Raw genomic sequence first — 25,875 nt, 5'->3', positions numbered from 1 at the left:
CAAACTGTGTACTGAAAGTTTATTTCTAGACAAACGGGATGATAGGAACAAAAACACTCTTAATTTGCAGCTGATGATTATTTTTTACTATTGGTTCGTTACCTGTTCAATTCTTTAAATGTATGCCAGCTAATGCCGTTTATAGTAGCTTTGTCTTGACAAATAGCTCCGACTTTATTCTGACAGAAGGAACGTTATTTACGACCAGACTTATTGATTAAAAGTCTATGAAAATAAACGACATTTTAGCAAATACAATTCAAGGAACATTATGGTGTCTTCATTCTTATGCCAAAATTTAATAATCAACATGAAGCTCACTTGCAGGTATAGTCAAAGGATATAGAGATGAAAAGAGAACCTTAAAATGACTGTGTATATAAAAAGAATATTACGGTATTTATAAAACATCTTGGCAACCTTGAAATACAATATATCCTAATAATTTGCAATACAAATAATATTTATGGAACCATTTTTTCTGCATCAGATGCATATTTCGACAAATAATGTGCCTTCAGTGATAGTCGAGTCCAAAGTATTTAAAAAATGTGTGTAAGTCTATTAGCATCGGAGGAGTCAGGCATTGGCGGTTAATGAGGTCTGTTGTCCAATATTTTACGGAGGAGTTAGACATTCTTGGTTAATGAGGTATGTTGTCTAATACTGTACGGAGGAGTCTTGCATTCTTGGCTAATGAGGTCTGTTGTCCAATATTTTACGGAGGAGTCTGGCATTCTTGGTTAATGAGGTCTGTTGTCCAATATTATTCAGTAACTCCAATTATCCCTTTTATTTACCATTATTCAACAGATATAATAAACAAAAAAAAAACACACGTTGAAATAGAAACACGATACGAAGGTAACATGAGTATCTAATACTCAGAAAAGGGAGATTCACGACAAAGTTCAATACGAATAACAACGGTTTTTGTGTATATTTTTCTTTAACTTTTAATACAGTTCTATCTGAAGGTATACGGATACTTGTTTATGTTTTTTTCCATGGCGTTGTCAGTTTATCTTCGACTTATGGGTTTGAATGTCTTTTTTGGTACCTTTGGCTTCTCTTTTTTTTATTAAAAACTCTAGTTAATAACTCTTTCAAATCTAATTTTTTAAGGTTTGCAGGCGAAATATGTATTGCAGATACCGGTTGTTTTTAATTGTGTCTTACATTGTACTTGAAGTGCTTGTAATGAAAAATGCTTAGATAGCCTCATTTTAAGAGTTTTATTTATATGTAGGTAAGATGTTTGTTTGTTACGTAAGTTTTTATAATTATTTGATTTGTTTACCATTCCCCCTAAATACCTACATTAAAGCATGTATTTTGTTTTAAAAGTTAAATTATATATACATACGACATTTGTTTCCTCAAATTCCTCTGCAGTTTGAATATTGTACATGATATGTTATTGACTGAATTAGTTTATATGGTAACAAATTGGCAATAGTTATTATTTTATGCCTATTTGCAACTTTATATGGTTCCTTAGTAACATATTAAAACCGTTTAAATTGGCCGTTATAGATAAAATAATAACTGTCTTTTCGTTTTATAGTTTATTTGCTACAAAACAGTATATAATTTGAGCGAGCTGGGGTAAATTACAGTCATTCCGATATCAACGTTGTTTATGTATTTGTAGAATATTAATGGCCAATCCCGTTGTACTTGCTGCTTTGAACCTAATGTTTGTTAATCTTTCGTCGTTGTTTGTTTTGTCTTGGTTTGTTTGTCTTTTTTGTTGGGTTTTAAAACGTTTTTGTCTGTTTTTATTCGGCTTAAGATAACTGATTGATTGTCGAAAGTCATGTTGAAAAACGAACCAAGTACGGGAGCATTAGTATAAACAATAGGGTATTTAGAAAACAAAAAACCACATATACAGCAATACAATGCAAGGATTGGAAAACAAGCGACAAGCCACCTACACAAACTCATCTCCTTCTTACTGAAGCATTCACTATTGAGCTAATGGTTGTTTGTTTCGAGTACTAACTGTGTACTGAAAGAAATTTATTTCTAGACAAACGAGATGATAGAGAAAAAACCCTCTTAATTTGCATCTGATGATCATTTGTTACTTATGGTTCGTTACCTATTCAATTCTTCAAATGTGTGCTAGCAAATGCCGTTTATAGTAGCTTTGTCTTGACAAATAGCTCCGACTTCATTCTGACAGAAGGAACGTTGTTAACGACCAGACTTATTGATTAAAAGTCTATGACAATAAATGACATTTTAGCAAATACAATTCACGGAACATTATGGTGTCTTCATACTTATGCCAAAATTTTATAATCAACATAAAGCTCACTCGCAGGTATAGTCAAAGGATATAGAGATGAAAAGAGAACCTTAAAATGACTTGTGTATATAAAAAGAATATTACGTTATTTATAAAACATCTTGGCAACCTTGAAATATAATATATCCTAATAATTTGCAATACAAACAATATTTATGGAACCATTTTTTCTGCATCAGATGCATATTTCGACAAATAATGTCTCTTCAGTGATAGTCGAGTCCGAAATATTTAAAATGTGTGTACGTCTATTGGCATCGGGGGAGTCTGGCATTGGTGGTTAATGAGGTCTGTTGTCCAATATTGTACGGAGGAGTCTGGCATTGGTGGTTAATGAGGTCTGTTGTCCAATATTTAACGGAGGAGTCTGGCATTGGTGGTTAATGAGGTCTGTTGTCCAATATTTAACGGAGGAGTCTGGCATTGGTGGTTAATGAGGTCTGGTGTACAATATTATGATATTATTACGTGAGTATTTCTGTATTGGCCTTGTTATTGGTCCGAGGCTTGCTGCATTGGCCTGAGGCGAAGCCGAAGGCCAATACAGCTGGCCGAGGACCAATAACAAGGCCAATACAGAAATACAAGTAATAGTATCTTTATTAATTAACTACAGTGTTACAATATTTTTTTTATTTCATTTCACAAGAGATAAACATTTTTACCTTGAAGTGGAACTATCCAAATCTCAGTTTCTTTTTATAAGATGCTCTATCTAGTAATGATCTGGTGTCGTTTCCAGGTGTCTTCAGCATTTTCTCATCTGATGAATTTTTCTACCCTTTCCAGTCACTATAAAGTGTTACAATTTAAATTTAGACACAACACATAAATAGTAATTGGAAAGGTACTGCCATTGCATGTGTTATGCAGAAACAAACTGAAAAAAATAATGTAGGAGTTGAAAATGATACAACTATCCATAAGCCAACTGACCAAAGAACGAAGATTTGCACAATTACAGGTCACCCTTCCAGAATGCATATGCCTGGTTCGGGTTTAAAAATAAATGACAGTTAAACAAAACATGAGAAGCGAAAGTAAACAGTAAATCGATTTGTACCATCGTGAAATTATGAGGTCGACAAGAAATGAACTTTGTGATAATCTACTCGTTTCCCAAACCTGAAATAATTTCATCGTCTGCTTTCAAAATGCTTTTTAAATGAATGTGACCGTCTTAAGCCTGAAATATATTCCATACTGAACGTTTCAGCATGTTTATGGTGAGTAAATGAAAACTGCGTCTTCCAAACAACTGTTTACTTTCAGTTTGTGTTTATCGTGACTTTCGATCTAAAAACTAGAGACGTTCCAAAATCCTGTATTGGCCGGATCAGAACTCGGCCAAATGAATACAGAAAAAAAATCTATATTGGCCGAGTTATTCTGTACTGGCCGAGTTGACACCTTTATATTGCATAGGCAGTTTTCATCATATTAAGTCCAATAACAGTGTAGTAAATTAATAATTTTAAGTAAATCCTGTTCTCCCTATTATTTACCATTATTCAGCACATATAATAGAGAAAAAAAAGAACACACGTTGAAATTGAAACACGATACGAAGGTAACATGAATATTTAACATTAAGAAAAGGGATATTCACGACAGATATCAATACGAATAACAACTGTTTTTGTGTATATTTTTTTTTAACTTTTGATACAGTTCAATCTGAAGGTATAACCCTACTTGTTTATAATTTTGCCACGGCGTTGTCCAGAGATATGATTCGCACCTAAATGGGTGGATATTGGATCAATTTCTATGAAGTTTATTTTCGACTTACAAGTTTGAATACACCTTATCGCTATTTGTCCGCCATTACTGGACATCACACAAGTTCCCGTAAAATTTTGACGTCATAATAGAAAATGTTTGACGCCACAATGGAAAAGTGATTGTTGTATGACGTCAAAAGGTCGAGCGGGACAGATTCTCGGGTCAAGCGGGAATAGCGATAAGGTGTATGTCCCTTTGGAATCTTAACAACTCCTTTAAATAGCAGTCTTTAGGTATTCATGCGACACATTTATTGCAGATGCCTGTAATTTTTAATTGTGTCTTTTAAGAGTTCCAATTACAAATATTGTTTCATTCTTAAAAGAAGTTGGAATATATTATATAATATAAAAATTTGGTATAAATTTAAAATTATTTTAATTTTTATCACGTTATCTTAGTGTTGAATTTTATTTGTAAATAAGCAATTTTGCTTTAGACTTGAGCTTAAGTATATTGAAGGACCTTTTGTCTGATTTTAAAAATATACTTTAAATTGTAAAAATATTTCAATAAGCTCTCGCCGCGATATAGCATTTTTCGCGCTAACATAGAGCCTAATCTTATGGAATTTTATGCGACTGTCATACAAGTGAGAGGTTTAACTATAAAACCAAGATTAATCTACCATTTTCTACATAATGGAAATGCCTGTACCAAGTCAGTAATATGAAAGTTGTTTTCCATTCGTTTGATGTGTTTGAGATTTTGATTTTGCCATTTGATAATGGATTTTCCGTTTTGAGTTTTCCTTGGAGTTCGGTATTTTTGTTATTCTACTTTTTTATACGTAAGTATGATATTTGTTTGTTACGTAATTTGTTTTTATAATTATTTGTTTTGTTTACCATTCCCCCTAAATACCTACATTAATGCATGTATTTTGTTTTAAAGGTTTAATTATGTATACACATGACACCTGGTTTCTCAAAGTATTTATGCGGTTTAAATGTTGTTCATTATATAAGTTATTGACTGATTCTAGTTAAAATATTGTACATTATATAAGTTATTGACTGAATTAGTTTATATGGTAACAAATTGGCAATAGATATCATTTTATGCCTATTTGTCTCTTTATGTGATTCCTTAGTAACACATTAAAACCGTTTAAACTGGCCGTTATTGATAAAATAATGACTGCTGTCATGAAAACAGTATATAATTTGAGCAAGCTGTTGGGTAAATTACAATCATTCTATGTTAAGGTTGTTTATATCTTTGTAGAATATTAATGGTCAATTCCAATTGTACTGGGTGTTTTAGACCTAATGTTTAATGAAGATAAAGATGTGCATGTTATGAATGACTCCTCTTTGTTCCACTTTAGTGCTGAAGAGTGGTGTTAGATAACCTTCCCATGAATTATGCATATCAGGTTCTGCTAAGAATGTGACCTAGCTTGTTTAATATTTTGAATACATCTTAATTTTGTTTATATAACTTATATTATTTAAGTTATTTTTTTTGTGTGCATATTTTGATATTATATCCTGTTTACATGTTTGCTTTAATGAGAGAGATTTCAACAAAATTCTTTTTAAATTACTTCTTTTTCTAAATGCTTTACCTTGCAACACACTGTGTACACACACTACCTTCACCTTCTATAAAAAAAGTAAAGTTACAAAAAAACCAAACTCCAAGGAAAATTCAAAACGGAATGTCCCTTATCAAATGGCAAAATCAAAAGCTCACACATCAAACGAATGGAAAACAACTGTCATATTCATGACTTGGTACTTGGTATGTAGAAAAAAATTGTTAAAAAATTAAAAAATTATGTAACAGGAAATTTATAAAAATGACCATATAATTGATATTCATGTCAACACCGAAGTGCTGACTACTGGGCTGGTGATACCCTCGGAGACGAAACGTCCACCAGCAGCTGCATCGACCCAGTGGTGTTAATAGTTATCCTAACAAGAGAGGTTAGAACTGATCCTAACTAGAGAGGTTAGAACTGATCCTAACAAGAGAGGTTAGAACTGATCCTAACAAGAGAGGTTCGAACTGATCCGAACGAGAGATTAGAACTGATTCTAACAAGAGAGGTTAGAACTGATCCTCACACGAGAGGTTAGAACTGATCCTAACTGTCAATTTTCGCTTTTCATCGTCCAATTTTGGAGCTTTTAAAAATGCATATGAAATTTTAGTTCATTTAACTTTTGATATATTGTAAAACTGTAATTAACGCAAATGTATGGAAGCCAAAATAATTGATGATAACAGTTGTCTATACAAAGGGGAATTAATTATAAGTAGAATGAACATAATGATAGGATACAGTAAAACACATACAACCACAAACATTCGAAAGTGTTGAAATAATATTAATAAAGAAAATAGTTTATCACCAAAATGTTTAATTGAACCAAATGAGTTCTTTTTGTATCTCTAAGAGCGTTACGGTCGAAAAATTTATAAATTCTAGCTTTAACCGAATTTGTTGTTTTTCTTCAAGTAATTTAGTTACTTAGCTTTTCATAAATTTTGCTTGACAAATATTTGGTCCCAAGCAAAGTAAGTTATTCCAGAAACACATGTCATTTGAACTAAAAGGGGAATACTACGTTTTTTATTTATATTTATAATTGCTGCTCTTTTCAGCTATAATTATATTTAATTGTAATTATACTATTTCAAGTACTTTCTTTCTATCTTTTTTTAATGCATAATTGTTATTTTACATCGGTGCTACATCACTTTCTGACTTAAGAAATCATTTCTATGTCATAACCGTCTGCAAATTATCAATATGTCTGTGTTCCTAATTGAGGAAATCATTTTAATAGCATAACTAGTCAAATATTCTTTTAATTGATTACTTATAAGTAATCAATTTGCAGTATTTTATTATTTTTTTGTATCACCCTAAAGCTTTATTGCATCATTTGAGTTTTTTCGGGAGTTGCTTTAACTTTTGGTTAATTTTCATTACTTCATTAGTTTTGTTAATTGAACATTATGTTTTTTTTATGTTTAACCAATTTTTAATTATTTACAGACGTGTCCGCATTAAAATATGAAATATTTAACACCGTAAAAAACAGACAAAAGCAGTTCACCAATGTTAAAATCTTTTCAATCAGTTTTAAAAAAAGTTACCAGATGCATCAACAAGACACGCGTCACCTGCTATGCAATCATCAACCACAAGCGAAACCAGAGGCAGTCAAAATGTCCGGTTAACGAATAAGACACAATTGGTAAATTTACAGCTCAGACGACTATCCCTATCCTGCTATCTAAGGATATAAAACAGAAAACCTTTATATGTACAGACGATATGCAAATCATACATATTTGGAGCAAGTGCTACAAATCAAAGCTTCCGTGCTTACTTTAAACATATATATTCAGGTAAAACAATTGACACATATTCAAAAGTAACGAGATCTTCTTGATACTAGTATACAGAATGTCATTACAATATTTATAATTGTTCAAATTTGACATAGAAAAGTATTGACTTCTTAGTTTTCAACGGTTGTTTTAGCAATAAGTCGTATTATCCATGTGCTGTGTTACATGTAGTTCCTTTTGTGCATTTAGTTACGTACGCCTACACATTAGGCGCAAATATCTCCATAGATTCCAGATTTGCACTAGCCAATCGTAATTGTCGTTCCTTTTTCTCCAATACACCGGTCATGTTGCTGTTGATTTGCATCGTTTGGTTATATGTTAAAAGCCCATTTTAATGCGGACCGGTATCTTCTTCGTGTTAATCATACAAGTGTTTAAACAACTAAATCTAATGCTGGAGGGAAAGATTTAAATTATGCAATTGAATTACTAAACATTATGTCTTTTGGGTTTTCATTTAATCAGTTAAATTTTAAAATATAATATCATTTGAGCGTTTAGTTCCTCGTTTCCGCTCCATTATCGTCAAACCTGGTGCAATTAATACCAAACGTCAACAAAACGTAATGGCATATTTACATATAAACGTTTACCAAAGAAACAATCAAAGGCTTTGACAAACATTTTATCAACTCTGATTATTGCGACAACTGCGTAATCATGACATTTTTATCTATTGGTATAAATCAATTTTTGCTCAGAATCAAACATAATTATATTTTAGAAGCAATTTATCTTGATAATACGCATTACAATTTTTGTTCTTTATCAGATTACTGAACTTTTTACCCTGTCGAGATCATTGAATTGCTTATAAATTTCAAATCATGAATTTGAATTATATATTGACAATGTATTGGAAGTCATAACTTTATGTGTTTCCTATTTCAACCTTACTAATGTGAATCTAGATGAGCTATCTCTTAGTCATGTGACCTCTCCGTTACAAATAAGCATTTATGACACCTGAAGGTGTTAGGTTGAGATGGTGATCATAGGAAAATCGTTGTATACGCTGCATTGACAGAGTTTCCACTTCCGTTCTAAACATTTAGTTGCTGACCAGTAATTATCGTGATGGTAGTTTCTCTTAATCATTACGACAGGGATCTATCATGTTCAGAAACATGGTAAGTAATATCAATTGTTTTTAATATTAATGAAGAAATTGACAAATAAATATAATTATACCATATTTCTATAGAATAACATTTTATATGAAACATTTTAAATTTGCGAGAAAAATGAAATCATATAAAGCATATTATATAAATAGCATATTCTTTCTGACCTCGTTGATGTTCGCTTTGCATGTTCCATCCGTTCTCGTTGTTTGTTCGCTAAGCATGTTCTTTCCGTTCTCGTAATTTGTTTGCTAAGCATGTTCTTTCCGTTCTCGTTGTTAGTTCGTTAGCATGTTCTTTCCGTTCTCATTGTTAGTTCGTTAGCATGTTCTTTCCGTTCTCGTTGTTAGTTCGTTAGCATGTTCTTTCCGTTCTCGTTGTTAGTTCGTTAGCATGTTCTATTCGTTCTCGATGTTATTTCGCTTAGCATGTTCTATCCGTTCTCGTTGTTAGTTCGCTTAACATGTTCTATCCGTTCTCGTTGTTGGTTCGCTAAGCATGCTCTATCGGGTCTTATCGTTTTTTATCGATTGGTATCTCTTACCCGTTTCTATTTTTGGTTGGATTGATAATTATGCTCTATCCATTCATATTACTAGTAAGATAAGTTTGTTCAATCCGTCCAAATTACTAGTAAGATAAGTATGTTATCTTCATCCATATTACTAGTAAGATAAGTATGTTATCTTCGTCCATATTACTAGTAAGATAAGTATGTTATCTTCGTCCATATTACTAGTAAGATAAGTATGTTCTATCCGTCCAAATTACTAGTAAGATAAGTATGTTCTATCCATTAATTTTATTAGTAAGCTACGTATGTTCTAGCCGTTCATTTTATTAGTATAAATATGTTCTATTCGTTCATTTTATTAGTAAGAAAAATATGTTCTATTCTTTCATTTTATTAGTAAGATAAATATGTTCTCTCTGTTCGTTTTATTAGTAATTGAATGTGTTCTCTCCGTTCATTGTATTAGTAAGATAAGCATGTTCTATCCGTCCATATTATTAGTAAGATAAGTATGTTGTATCAGTTGGTTGGATTAATGAGGTTTAACTTTTTCTATTTTTTGTTGGATTGATATGCTCTATCCATTCATATTACTAGTAAGATAAGTTTGTCCAATCCGTTCATTTTATAGTAAGATAAATATGTTATCTCCGTCCATATTACTAGTAAGATAAGTATGTTCTATCCGTCCAAATTACTAGTAAGATAAGTATGTTCTATCCATTAATTTTATTAGTAAGCTACGTATGTTCTATCCGTTCATTTTATTAGAATAAATATGTTCTATCCGTTCATTTTATTAGTAATATAAATATGTTCTATTCGTTCATTTTATTAGTAAGATAAATATGTTCTCTCCGTTCGTTTTATTAGTAATTGAATGTGTTCTCTCCGTTCATTTTATTAGTAAGATAAGCATGTTCTTTCCGTCCATATTATTAGTAAGATAAGTATGTTCTATCAGTTGGTTGGATTAATGAGGTATAACTTTTTCTATTTTTGGTTGGATTGATATGCTCTATATGTTCTATGCGTTCATACTACAAGTAAATTATTTATGTTCTATCCGTTCATATAAGTAGTAGTAAGATTGATATGTTCTATCCGTCCATATTATTAGTAAAATAAGTATGTTCTATTCGTCCATATTATTAGTAAAATAAGTATGTTCTATCCGTTGGCTGGATTGATATGTTCTATCCGTCCATATTATTAGTAAGATAAGTATGTTCTATCCTTTGGTTGGATTGATATGTTCTATCCTTCCATATTATTAGTAAAATAAGTATGTTCCATCCGTTGGTTGGATTAATTAGTTATACTTCTTCCTAATGTTGGTTGGATTGATATGTTCTATCCGGTCATATTATTAGTAAGCTACGTATGTTCTGTCCGGTCATATTTTTAGTAAGATAAATATGTTCTATCCGTTCATATTAATAGTAGGATAAGTATGTTCTATCAGTTGGTTAGATTTATATGTTCTATCCGTCCATAGTATTAGTAAGATATCCGTTGGTTGGATTAATGAATTATAGCTCTTCCTATTGTTGGTTGGATTGATATATTCTATCCGTTCATATCATTTGTAAGATTCGTATGTTCTATCCGGTCAAATAATTAATAAGATAAGTATGTTTTATCGGTTCATATTAGTTAAATAAGTTTGTTCTATACGTTCACACTGTTAGTAAGATACGTATGTTCTATTCGTATATAATAGTTAAATAGGTATGTTCTATTCGTTGGTTGGATTAATTAGTTATATCCGTTCCTGTTATTGATTCGATTGATATATTATATCCGTTCCTGTTGTGAGCTCGTTCAGGACATGTATGGTCTATGCGTTCCTATTGTTGGTTTGATTGATATATTATGTCCGTTCCTGTTGTGAGCTCGTTCAGGACATGTCCTGTTGTTGGTTTGATTGGTATGTTCTATCCATTTCTGTTGTTATTTCGATCGAGTATGTTCTATTTGTTTCTGTGTTTTTATTGGCAAATTCTATACGTTCTTGTTAGTTCATTGAGAATGTTCTAAACATTCCTGATGTTAGTTAATTTAGTATGTTCTATACGTTACTGTTGTTCGTTCGTTTGATTTATTTTATCAATTTCTTTTGTTAATATAATAAAGAGGATGTGGTATGATTGCCGAAGACAAGGCTTTCCAACAAAGTCAAAGTAACATAGATTAAAGCCATCATAGGCGAACGTACGGCCTTCATCAATGAGTAAAAACCCATACCGTATAGTAAGCTATAAAATGCCATGACATGACTGATGTAACTCAATTCAAATTAAAAACCAACAGCCTTATTTATGACAAGAAAATAAATGACAAACAAATATGACAAACAGCAACCAACGACAACAATTGAAATACAGGTTCCTGACTTGGGCAGGGTTTTACAACTCACCAAAAAAACAAAAGACAGAAAGGACCGATCGAAGTGTACTCCTAGTTACAGAAAGTTAATTCTAAGCCAATAAGACTAAAGTATTAATCAGTGCACATCCAACGAATAAAGTGTTTGTTTGGTTGGGATGATCTTTAGATTACCATTGTTAGTTACTTTCACATACCACTGTGTTTAAATGTGCTGACTATTGTTCTTTATGTGTTGTTTTGATCTTGTATTGTTTTTTTTAGTTGGGAAGTTTGAGTCATCGGTTATTTTACTGTTCCTTCTTTTTTGAAGTTTGAAATTATATTGTATTGATTTAAATATACTGTTGAAAAAGAAATGCTTACAGAAGGAGGATAATATATGGTTTTGAAATTATTTCCCCTGAACAACGATCCATTCTTTAAGTTACACCAAAACATATATGCGTTATTCTGTAGGACTGAAGGGTTTTATTCTTTGTGAATCGTTCTGCAGTATCATACTGTTTATTTGTAGAATATCTTGCTGAAATCGTTCACGTAAAAAGACATCTAATACCATTTTTGTTCTTTGAATAGAAATGTTTCCGTGTCTAGAAGAATTAACATTATAAACGCAATCTTTTTATCACAAAGATGTTTTTACTAATGACGTTTCATAGACATGATCTATCATTCGTTTTAATCGCTTTTAAGGCAGACATCAATTGATTAGGACCAGACATCTCTATTGTCACGACTATTTTATAGCTACAACGAAAATGAAACAAACCAACAAAGCAGTGTCTAAATTCATCAACCTTCCGTCCGTGCAGTGACAACGCCATAAAAAGCATAGACTGCATCGTTTTCGTAGGTGGTATAAGAACATTGGATCCAAGTGTTTACTTTTACTGCAAAGGTTATACATTCGTCTTTAATTTCTCCGATTTTACTTCTTAGCTGCGAACAAAAGTTTTTGGAAAGATAAAAAAAAGAGGCGAACGATACCTAAGGGACATTCAAACTTTTAAGTCAAAACATAAACTGACAACGTCATGGCTAAAAAGAAAAAAAAAACAAACAGACAAACAACAGTACAAAAACACAACATAGAAAACTAAAGACTGAAACAACATGAACCCCACCATAAACTGGGGGTGATTTCAGGTGTTCCGGAAGGGTAAGCAGATAATGATCAATAACCTTAATGATGCATAATAATGTTTAAAATTCACAAGATATCAAAAATTCATAAGATACAAACATTTCACAAGATACCAAAACTGTTTCATGCATATTGTTTACATTTTGAAGGTTTATTTCTTGTCGACTGTGCTCTGTTCTAAGTATTGAAAATAAAAAAAATATGAAACTTTTGTTCATTAATGACTGCAAGGGGTGATGCCCTATTGATAGTTTGAATTTGAAACATATATATTTTACAGTAATCCATGCATTTTAAGCACGACTCCTTTTAACAGCGAAATTCTTATTGATGAAACTTTACATGGTGGAAGTAATAACAATAACGGTTCTAATTTTACTTCACCAGATGCGCGCATTTCGACAACCAATGTATCTTCAGTGATGATCGAGATCAAAATATTCGAAATTCAAAACTTAATTCAAACGACGATGAGATGATAAAAACAAAAAGTAGATCTTAGGTAGTGATCAATTCACATTATTATTTCATTTTAGTATGTATAAAAATCTTAATTAAATCTCCATCATCTAAGCAATTGAATCGTGTAGTAGTGGAAATGCAAAAACAATAAAAGATAATGCTTATTCCGAAAGGTTATATATCAACAAACAAGTTGCTTAATTTGATAGAAATAGATGTAGGCTTTCAAATAAATGCAATTTATTTCAATATTTGAACAGTTTAATTAAAAAGATAAACAACAAATTACCCTTATTGAAGAAAAGATTGATCGAGTAACAGTATAACTAATGATAGGTAAATAGTATTTCATTTATGCAATGGTGACTTCATTATTTACCAGTGCAGGAGGATTGATAGTCACCGTGGGAATAACCAGTCCAGTAGTTTTTGCTTTGTTACTGAAATGATTTTTAAATAAAGGCAACAGTAGTATGCCGCTGTTCGAAACTCATAAATCGATAGAGATAAAAAAAAATCCGGGTTACAAACTTAACATTTGTCAAATTAAGAAACTATTGAAAAATAAGATTCAAACTTTGCCAGGTCATTTGTATACACGAAAAACGGTGCTATATTTCGTTGAAATTAAAATATTCCACAGTAAGCCTATCAAAATGTATACCCTGAAGAATGTAAAGCCGCATCTCATTTCCAATAATTCAAATGCGCAATCAAATGTAATGTCTGGTCATTAACTTTCCAAAAGGAGGTCAATAACCATGTGATTCCACTCATACATATGGCTGAAATCCCACTCAAACAGTGAATTCCCGCCGTGCAACACTCTTTGGAAACCCTTCAAATCTTGAACTATAATTGTACAGACTGATCTGCCAATTACTTAAACAATTAATGATATAACAACGCCATCAGCCTGCCATTTGAAGCTATAAATATGGTTCTGTCGTTTCTAATTGAATTTCTGATTTTGATAATTTGTCCTGATTAATGAATTATTGATCTAAATTTGAGAAGTGTTTAAATTGATTATCTTTTCGTCTAGTATGAAACTATCACGTAAGACGGAACATGTTGTATATATCTTTCATATATATTATACCAATAAGATAAGAAAAAATCAGTGGAAGGAATCAGTCCTAGGGTAGAAATGTCCGAAACGGTTTTTGAATAAAACTGTCATGATAAATTCTAGGGTAGAACTGTTCATATCTGTTCTGTGATAGAAATATCAGAATCGATTCTAGGAAAGAACAGTTCTTAATGACATAAATTACAACAGCTCTGCGATCTGAATTTGGAAGAAGGACAGTAAACTATATTACGTCTGTAAATCTTTTTGTAAATCAAATGGATTAAATAGCATATGAATAAAACATAAATGAGAGAAAAAAAGAGCGAGAAAACGTTGTTAACCAAGGCGAAGCCAAGGTTGCCTATGTTTGTTCGAGGGTAACAATCTGCTCTGTCACTCTCTCAGCTATGAGTGTTTAATTTATTATACTGAATGTCCTGTCATTACTGTCTTTAAATTTTCAATTGAAAGTAATAAAGTATTCGTCAGCTACATAACAACATTACAATCATTAGAAAAGTAACAAAAGTGAAGCAAGACGTAATTTTGGTATGTTGACAGTCTATGAAAAAGGTATGAGGCCGAAACGTAGAACTCTAGCATTTTTCTCAAAATTATTGACATAACATTAATTCATAGGTGAGGATACATTTGTGGCTGAGTATTATTATGTGAATTTTTGCACGCACTTATTAAAACAACAGTTTTATAAACCTAATCAAATATGTAACAAATAAACACGATGTTAAAAACGAATAAAGAAAATGAAATAAACTTGTTGAATTTATATATTTAACTGTATATAAATCTACCAAAAAGTGTTTAGGGATTAAACTATTAAGATCTGTTCAAGGATATAACTGTAAAATTAAGGCAACAGTAGTTAACCAATGTTCAAATAGCGTAAATGGATTAAGAAGAAACAAAATTAATGTTTTAAACAAACAACTAAGAAAATCGCATGAACTACAAAAGGAACAAGACGGGCTGTGTCGATAGAGTAATCATCTCTTGTAATGCATGCATCATCCGTCATGCGAAGTCAGTCAAAAATTGCAAGCCGAATAGACCACATTCAGTAAAACTACAGATTGGACGACTTTACTGGTAGACCACGAAAACATGTCGCTAGTAAGGTGAAATGCCGATGCATCATATCGGTTAACCATATGACCGTTCAACGTATGTACATCCCTCCTGTTTATGATGTTCGTCTAAAGGTAGAACTGTCAGATTCAGTATTAGGGTAGAACTGTCCAAAAATGATCTAGGCTAGAACCACGTCTGTCTATATAAAGTTCGTGTTCACAAATTGATAAGAAATAGTATTCAATTGACCATAGCACTCAAAAAAAGAAATAGAAACATTGCAAAAGTGATTGTCTTTATTATTGTCGACACAAAGACGTGTGTTTTTTTCAATATAGAAGATTATACCCTTTTATTTTTTTCTGTAATCCATTTAAGATGATAACGATATTAATAAACCATGTCTTATCTCTAAATATCTAGCCATTGTAAAGATATTTAAGTTGACAGCAAAACTCACTCAAAAGGAGACAACCGATTTCAATTAACTAAGATAATTACGGTGAGGACCAATGACAAGACACAACAGAATAGTATTACCAGTAAAATTGCAAATATCAAGTCGCTTGTGTAGTTAATAAGATAACAAACTAGCCGTTTAGGACACTTGGAAATTATCAAATGTTTCCCGAAGGAGTGTATATCTAACATTTCGTTTTCTAGAAAAAAGAGGAAAAGAAGAGAAACACTAATAAAATTTAGCCTTTTTTATATCTCACAAATGTCTAGTAATATGTAAACTGCATACCCTTGTTTTTCACTAGAAATATTCCAGTAGATTTTTTTATGTATGTTAAGAAATTACCAAATTGTTTATTCATTTTATAATGAAATACGTGTTTACAAACTACTCGGAAATTCAAGTTTTATCTCTACATCTAATAATGGACAATTTTATCCAATTTCCATTAAAAATGCTTAATAATTATAATTCAAATAAACCATATCTGACATTTATTAAATGTCCACTCTGAAGAGACAAGGATTGTAAAATACTCCTACTCAAAGAGAGATATGAGTAAATTAATCTACTTTTATAACACTTAAAGATTCACGGACTGGCACACTAGAGTAACATCACTGACGTAGAAGTATTGTACCAAGGCGATACAAGGAGTCGCATTAGTTTTTATTATTTCTATAATTGGAAAATGGAATGTAAAATTAGTCCCTTAGGATACACCGACTCTAAGATATTTTTGCGAGGGCTGTAATCAATAGGATTACATCTAATGCCAGTAAACTGAACAGATTGTGTACATAGAATACAGCGTGAAGTAGTGTGCAAAGACTGTCAATAAGGAAAGTCTCAATTAACAAGACAAAATAAGTAAGCAAATAAAAATCTCACTACTACATGTATTAACACGATGAAATGACGTACATTTTCCGCTCTTAGAGCTTTCTTACAATTTGACGAAAAGTACGTACGGATAACGAATCATACGTTAGACCCTGTTGAGGGATCCTCAATTTTGGCTATTTTCAAATTATGACATATCTAAGTAATCATAATCAATTGAGGCTGTCATGGGAATTTGTAGGGGTGGGTAATGATCGTTGTAAGGCAAACGGGTCCTACTAGGACTATTACACTGCATGCAACGATACAGGTCAAACTTGAATTTTCGTGTGAAATAGGAATCTCGCTAAATAGGAATCTCGCGACATACGAGGTAACGATATAATACCACCAGGGGAAAGAGATAGCTCAACAATATTTGCTAAACAAAGTCCCTGTCAGAAGAAGAAGAAATACCACTTAAAATAAAAGAAATGAAAAAAAAATCATCTTTGCATGATTTAACCAAAGAAAATACCAAGACAAATATATTGCCACCCTCCCCCCAAAAAAAAACCGAAACATACATAACTTCCTTAATTCGTTTTAAACCCCCAAAAATATTAAAATTGAAAAAATGATCCCAAAAATGTTTATGGGTCTTGTTTAATAATTTTTAAATAAATTCCCCGTCCCCTCCTGTGTAATACCGCTTGTCGCCTTGTATTGCGTACATACACCCGGCCTAGTCTATAAGCTTTCATAAGGAATCATTCTTTCAGCGTGTAATTGCGTTTTTCCAAGCATGTTTTCCGTTGAAATTCAGACATATGTAGTTCATGTATTTTCTTTCTGTCTTGTGCAAAATAATTTATTTTCAGTTTTTACTGGGCTACGTTATTCATTTTAAAAATCATCCTGTCCCCTCCCGTCGAAAATCAAATGGTCGTTCCTTACCAATCTTATACATCTTTATTAAAATAGATGGCGTTTTTGTTTACACTTGACCTTTAAACTAATGGAAAGAACTTCATAAAAAATCTTTTTTTTCCGTCTGCCAGATGTTTGTTTGGGTTTTTGCCATACATTGTTACATCCTTGTCTGGCAAATCTTGACTCTGACAATTTGATGATGGCATAGTCATTAATATATAGAAATATTAAAGAATTTTGTCGTTAACTTTAGAGTATCGTATATCAAGAAGTTCATTTAAATATTAATGGTTTAATAATTTAAAATTTAAAATGCATGCATGAACAATTCCCGCGGAAAAGTGTGTAACCATGGTTAACATGAGCATCGTATTGGACGCAAGTGTATTTCAAATCATTTTATTTTATTTTTAGATATTAGATGCGCGTTTGATTTGCAATTTATATTAATTTTTTTTAAATACCTCTGATTTGGACGATAATGCGGTTTTACCCGATAAAACATAGACTCTCAGTGTTATTTTGGGAATGTTAATACATGCTCCTTTTACGTTTGTTCGTTCCTGTCGTTAAAATGTAAGAAAATCTCTATTAAAACGTTTAACAAATGAACAACAAAACAAGGATGTACATTACAAATTTTTCTTCATCTTTCAACCTGCATCAGGACAAAAATGTCGAAATATCTAATTTTTGGTTGATATGAAATTTTACGGTGACTAAACATATTCGGCTCTTTAAATTCTACATAAAACACATTAGACTTATATTCTATTATTAATGACATTTCATTTTAAACGCCTTATATGCATTTAAAAGTTCACTACATTTAACATTGCTTTCAAACAATGAACTAAACATGACCATGTGTTGGTTGGAATTACCTGAATAGGAAAATCTAATAACATTACCGCCGTAAATGTAAACAAAACGTTATTCTTTTCTCGTCTTTTAAATATTTCCTATGCTATTCGTAGCAATTATATTCAAGGTTAACTAGAATAGGTTTTGAAATTAGTACTAAGTCGTAAGTAATGACAAATACACATGCAAGATGACTTACATTTAGGAATGTATACACATTGTTCATTATTTATTAAACTTTGTACGTATTCCTTACGAACATTGTCCTTGATGTACTGTTTTATTTAATTCCTATCTACAGACCATCAATGCTACCTTGTTACATAATATTTTGATAAAGGAATTCTTTCCAATTTGACAACAGCAAAAATACGGCAAGATTTAATTAAAATTGTTTTCATTCCATTAATATCCTAGTTAGTATCCAAACATATCTAAATGAAATGGAATATGAAACTTTATTGGATAAAACATCAGTGATTCTATATTCAAACCCCAAATTACAGTATCAGATTGTATACAGAGACGTGTAGTAGTTGATTTAATTAAAACCCGAGGAATACCACAACAGGGCTGAGTTCATGGGACGTTTTTAGGTAGGAGATATTTTCTTTACGAGTAAGGGATATATTTAATTCATTCGATTAGAAGTATTCCTTTTTATATACTGCTTTTCAAATAATAATTCTGCTGAGAATGAAATGAATGCACGGCGGCTATTTTGTGATAATTGTACATTAACATACGTTAAGTTACTGTAAATGTATATATCTTTTAAAAAGAAAATTAAAGCAAAACTAAACATGTTTTAATAAAATAATTTTGATCTTTGAAAGCATTTAATATTTTTCTTTTATATATACATATATTATATATGTAATTGATGTTAATTCAGTTAGAATTTGCTAGAAAATACTTGGATTCCTCTAATTTTAATCAGAATGTTCTCTTAGAATGCTATTTTCGCTCCATGATATTATTGATATAACAGCATAAATTCTGCCATAAGCTGGAGTAACTTTCTTAAAACTATGGTAAAAACACAAAACGATGACGATATTACTTGAAATGCAAAAGAAGTGAGACATGGTGTGTCGATGTAACGTCTTCGGCCTTACAATCCTACAATACAAATGAATGTTGCCAGTTATGTATAACACACCGAAGATTATTGGGTTAAGTCTGACTACAATATGTGATTTAAAAACTAAGAGGCGCATTGAATATACAAAACTGATGCTGATATTCGAATATAGAAATGAAAACACATACATTTGAATTATACTTTAAGTGTTAACTATAATTAATCATTAGAAGTACGAAAAGAGTCTCATAATGTTAAAACGAAAAAAAATATATAACATAAACTTTACTTAATAAGTGCATTAAGGTGGTACACAACACCTTGATTACTATTAATTTGGCTCGTTTAAATTTCATAAAATTTCGACAAAATGTTAACTTTGACCCTTTGACAAAAATATAAAAATTTCAAAACATTTAAACCAACCACTTTATCAGAAAAATTTCATTGGTTATATAGCAGTTTGACAAACACTAATTTTGATCATTGAGAAGCTTAATATTTCCTTTACAATACAACGTAATTAAAACGTTTATCTGTTTTTTACAGAGTTATCTCCCTGTAGTGTTAGGTACCACCTTAAACCAAACAGGAAGGTCCAAAAAAAACTCACCAAAGATACAAGGCTTAAAATTGTGTACACCTGGCGCGCGCTTTGTTTACTAATGACTTTGCTGGATTCGATCCGATGCTTATGCGACATTGTGGCAACAGTGTCTCCATCGTTCATCGTGTCGAGCGCCCTACACCACTATGCCGACTAGGCTATATAGAAAGAAATCTTTCGAAAGTCGAGTTATTGCTTTCCTCGTTATCTTTCAAAAATGAAAATGTATGTATCAAGATTCACAAGGAGGATGCATATTACGTTGCTGTTATTATCGAATATGATGTGAACAAAACTTAAATCCTTTTTTTTAACAAAACCATTTGGAACTTTCCGGTTTCAAGTGGAGTTTGTGTTGATCAGTCTTTGTTTTTCTTTGTTGTGCTTTGCATAGTCGTGGAGGTTGCAAATCATATATAAGGTAAGTGCATTTAAATGGTCGTATCGATCAATGATTATAAAATTATTATAAAATCTGTATGTTTTTGATAATATATGTATTCTGTTGAAGAACTTAAAGGAATAACAGTTATATATTATTTTGATCACCATATGACGTTTAAGTAATATTCTTTGTTATCATTGTTTAAAAAAGAGGGACGAAAGATACCAGAGGGACAGTCAAACTCATAGATCGAAAACAAACTGACAACGCCATGGCCAAAAATAAAAAGACAAACAGACAAACAATAGTACAGATGACACAGCATAGAAAACTAAAGACTAAGCAACACGAACCCCAAGTTGATGTCTCATTATGCCAATAACTGTATCTTTTATGGCGGTGTTTAAAAGAGTAGTCTCAAATGTATATAGTAATGGAACATTTTTGACAGTATGTGTAAGTTTACTTTGCTTGGCACAGTTTATATAATGTTAATGTAACCTCGAAGCTGTGCAATGATGTATATTGATCGTCAGCTAGCACATAATATCGCCGTGCGAACCCGGTTTTAGGGGACTATTTTACCTTATATCTACGTGTATTATGTCTAGTGACTTTGAGACGAAGAACAGTAATAAAAGTTTCTTATCATTGATTTCATCAAGTGCGTTTTGGTTTTTTGCGTCATGAATCACTAGTACGCAATGCTCCATTATTTGCGGGGAATGTTTTCCAGGTTAGTTTCAGGTATGTTTGGTCCCAGTACTATACCATCTTTTAATAGTTCTTCGGCTACAAATTATTGACGTTTACCGTTATTGTATGGTTTATCCAAAATTCGAAAACATAACGTTATCTTTTTTTTTTTAATTTTTATGATACAGACTTGGATATCCACTTTTAATAAACAAGATCCCGCATTTGACACTTTTTAGCTATTAGTGAAACTAATCAAAACAGTGTGCAATAGTTGGTCAAGTTAAAGGAAAAACTACATTATATTACATAGAATAATTCATCGACAATCCAATAGTTCATTTCACCGACTCGGACATATCGACAATTTAAGCGTCCAATTAACTCAGATTTCCGCTTCCGATTGTCAGATATGGTTATCAATCATATAAATTAATGGCAGTCTCTGCAGGGCAGATAAAACAGTTTGTATTAATGATGACATTGTTTATCAGATTGGATGGGTTTATTTATATTAACAAGCAAGTTCCTTACTACAAGAAAATTAATAGAAAATCGTTTTTATTAAGATTGAGATCAGTAACAAATGAAATTATAAGGAAAATTCATTTTCGTTGAATGATCACAAAAGTGATTCTGCTTTCAGCTGCACATATTATCTTGTATGAAAATATCCATAAGCCCGCAATTGATGATACAGATCGAGCACTAATTCCATTTTATAAAAATCATCAAACAATCAGACCCATAAATACATTGATTCCTATTTTGTGTTAGTTCATCCAAATACCTTAGGTCATCATCAAAAAGGATTTATGAGTTTTGAAAATCGGTTAAATACTTTTTTTTACTATTTAGGTAATATACGCTATTTAAGCCCAGTGGTGTACTCATGAACCATTAACCTGAGTTTTCTGTTCAAATTACTGTTATTTTAATCTTATCTTCAAATACAAATATGGTTTTGGTAATATGAATATCTCAGACGGAATAAAACTCTTTTTTTTTAATCACAAGTTAGTTTAGGTATGACAATGTATACATATTAAACGGAAAGGCATGTGTTGCACAAAACGTCGTAAGATCTTCGTATGATATGTAATAGTTTGTTTTCGATTGGTACGTGAACTGAAACGCGCGTCTGGCGCAAATACAAAATTTCAATCCTGGTATCCATGATGAGTTTATTTAGATATTTCTGCTGATGAGCGCAAAGTTAACACACGTTTATAACAATCAGTATCGAAAGAATATCCCGTTACTCAATACTGTTCACTTAAGTTGATAAAACTGCTGATTGGCTGTTTGTCCACACTGAAGGGTCACGATTTATAAATTCTTTTTGATAGGTTTACATTTCAATACTAGGAGTTAGGAATCTTGTCAGTACATGTAGGTAAAATACACCAGGCCTTTAGTTTTTCGTTTTTGAATTGTTTCACATTTTGTTTTGTCGGAGACTTTTATAACTTACTATACGTTATTCATGTTGCTCTTTGTTAAATGTTGTATAGTACCCTTCAGTTTTATAAATTTTCGTCCGTTTGTCTTTGGTGGATAGTCGTCTCATTGGCACATCTCCTTATTTTGTATATTTGTTGTTATAGGTTCACAACTTGTTTTGTTTATCAGAGATTTGCCTACGTCTTTGCTGAATCAATTAGAATCCGAACGATTTGACGAAGAGCATGAAATCATAAGATGGTAGTTTACACTTGTTGCTAAACAGATCTCTCAATTTCTTTTAACTTATAATTGTTTTATTTTCATGTTTTCTTTAATACAATTGAATGTAAGATACATTAAAGCAACCTTTTCAGTTATTGACAGTTTGTTATTACTTTTTATCTGTTTATTTTAAGTGTACATAAGCACAATTAATTAATACGTGACCTTTTTACCTGAAGTAGGTCGCCTAATTCCTCTGATGAATTGAAAATGAAATAAAGCAGTTCTCATATAACTTTTTATAACAAAAAATTAATCACCCATGGGATAATATTAAAAGAATAAAAGTACAACAGGGGAACACAAATTTGTTTGATTTGATGGCGCATAGAATGTAATTTTTATCAAACTGTTTTTCATCTCTAATTAACTGATATTTATTACATGAGTGTAGGGCAGCAGGATTTTATATTTGTATGAAAGAGCTGTGGGATGTTCTTGTCGAAGGCCATACGGTGTCATTTCGGGAAAATGGGGGAGGGGGATTGATTTCGATGACAAATCTTTTCAGAACTCGGAGAGAGTTACAGCGTGATGCATTGTACACTCACCTATCAATTTTGAAGGCTATATGCTAACCTGTGGTCGTCATTGTTTTTTATGTCTTTGGGTTGTTGTTGGCTAGCTGTCAATTCATTTGTTTTAGTGCTTACCAAACTGTATATAGTCTAGTATACTATTGTTTTAGAAAAGGGAGAAGGTTTGGTACCATTAAAACGTTTAATCCCGCTGCAAATGTTTGCACCTGTCCTAAGTCAGGAATCTGATGTACAGTATTTGTCGTCTGTTTATGTAGTTCATACGTGTTTCTCGTTTCTCGTTTTTATATAGATTAGCCCGCTTGTTTTTCACGTTTGAATGGTTTTACACTAGTACTTGTTGGGTCCCTTTATAGCTTGCTGTTCGGTGTGAGCCAAGACTCCGTGTTGAAGGCCGTACCTTGACCTATAATGGTTTACGTTTATAAATTGTGACTTGGATGGAGAGTTGTCTCATTGGCACTCATACCACATATTCCTATATCTAGTAATTAAAAAAGTATAACACAAATACCGAGCTCCACGACAATTTCAACCACTGATCAAGATTGAGAATCAGGTAAGCATTAAATTGAAGGAGACAAACAATAAACAAACATACAAAACCACGAATAGTTAGGAAAGAAAATGTACACCTTTAATTGCAATATGTAACATATCATTTCCTCCATATATATTTTTCTATATTGGATCCAAAGCTTTCGTCTAACAACCTAAGTTTTAATATAAAGCTCCAACTAACGAATTGATATGTTAAGAAAAAGTTATGTAGTAAACGCAAATGGGACTGAACGTTCACAAACATGGAACTTGCAATGAACGAAATAGATGAGAACACACATGAAGTTAACTCATTAACATTTAATACAAATGCATCATAAATCTGAATTGGATATCTATATTTATTATGCAGTTTAGTTGATGTACTATTTCAAACGTTCAATCTCCACATTCTTATTTATAGTGAAAAACAATCTTTGTTCTTATTCTGAAGTTTTCAATAAAAATCTTTATAAACGCGTATTTTAAAGATGTCCATTGATCTGATGCTAATTAAATAGTGCCATAACTCATAGTCAAAGCAAAATATATAGCTTAATAAAAAAAGAATAAAAGGAAAAATGAAATAAATCACAAATATCTATTAAATTCTGTCATTGGTGATATGGATTCGTAACGATGTATTTTTCACTGTAACCCAATAACAGATATGCAATAGTTTTAAGACGGTTTATGCATATTGGGCTTGGTTGTTCGTGTTATTTTCAGAATCTTCAACAAAGGAGGGATGATTTATTTTACTGGAAACGGATATGGTGCATTACATTGAATAATAAATCACCGTGGAATATATAAAAAATACAGAAAATGTCGATTAGAAAATTGAATTTAAAATTTAATTAAATTGTATTGGAACATATTTCATGATAATATTTAAAAAATATAGTGTGTAAGGAATTAGGATAAAACCAACATTTGAAAACAAAAATTGATAAAAAAAAAATATTATGTAACATTTTCATTCTTTTTTTTCTGGTTATTGCATAAAATTTGCATAAAACAGAAAGGGAGTGGGTTGAAAAATGTTGTACAATTTTATTCGTTTCCGCACTTTTTTTTTCTAGTGGGAAAAAGAGACATTGACAGAAACAAAAGATACCCCACGACGACCATATTGTAAAAACTGTCATTCCAAATAAATAGTTGTTTTACATCCAGATAATATCAATCGCTATTTTATCTGAGCATCAAATGTGTAGTGAATCATTTTGGAAACATTGGAAACGATAAAACGTGATCTTCTACAAAATGGGAGGGGCCTCGGTGGCCGAGTGGTCTAAGTAGTTGAACTACTGTATCACTAGCATGTCAACGCTGAGGTTGTGATTTCGAATCGCGCACGTGGCAGGTACACTCGACTCCAATCTTAATTGACTAGGATTGTCAGTTTTCCTACCAAAGGTCGGTGGTTCTCTCCGGGCACTCCGGCTTCCGGTATCAATAAAAACTGACCGCCACGAAATAGCACAATAGTGTTGAAAGTGGCGTTAAACACAAATCAATCAATCAACCAATCAATCAATCTACAAAATGGAAAAAGGAAACTAATTATAAGTTGCAGCGGAAAAGTCAATCGTATTTGCTAATTTGTTAAATGTACTAAATGTTCTTAGAATCATAGTGCAGTTACTCACTGCTAGGACAATAAATGGTAGTTATAGAAAGGTATACAGCGAATCATGAATGTACACTTTATATGCAGACTGATATGCATATACATTGTGTATATGTTTGTACTTGGACAAGACGTTTTTACAAAAATTGTTTTAGTTGGTATTTGGTAGTAGATAAGAACTGAATATATGTTACTGTTAAAACAAGAATAGTGTTAACAAACAATATAAACAGAAGGAAAGAAAGGTGTCTTACTGGTTACTGCCTTTTCGTACTGTAATTTAATGCTCTTCAACTTCGTACTTT

General features: G+C 31.7%; 1 protein-coding gene across 2 annotated transcripts in view; it reads left to right on the top strand.

Moving 5' to 3' along the window:
• Window positions 1–25,875, top strand: part of LOC127719387 (G-protein coupled receptor dmsr-1-like) — a 123,254-nt gene that overhangs the window by 54,087 nt on the left and 43,292 nt on the right. Inside the window, exon 1 of one of the 2 annotated variants that reach the window (XM_052225498.1) lies at window positions 18,675–18,951. The exons of the other annotated variant lie outside the window; for it this stretch is intronic. The gene's annotated coding sequence lies outside the window, so the exon portion shown is untranslated. Of the gene's footprint in view, window positions 1–18,674; window positions 18,952–25,875 lie in introns of those variants that run through there. 2 annotated transcript variants of the gene reach the window in all.

This window comes from Mytilus californianus, unplaced genomic scaffold (genome assembly GCF_021869535.1).
Source record: "Mytilus californianus isolate M0D057914Y unplaced genomic scaffold, xbMytCali1.0.p SCAF_11, whole genome shotgun sequence".
NCBI classification, from domain to species: Eukaryota; Metazoa; Mollusca; class Bivalvia; order Mytilida; family Mytilidae; genus Mytilus; species Mytilus californianus.
The sequence above is the reverse complement of the archived record's forward strand: the minus strand, read 5'-3'. Positions and strand labels throughout refer to the sequence as shown.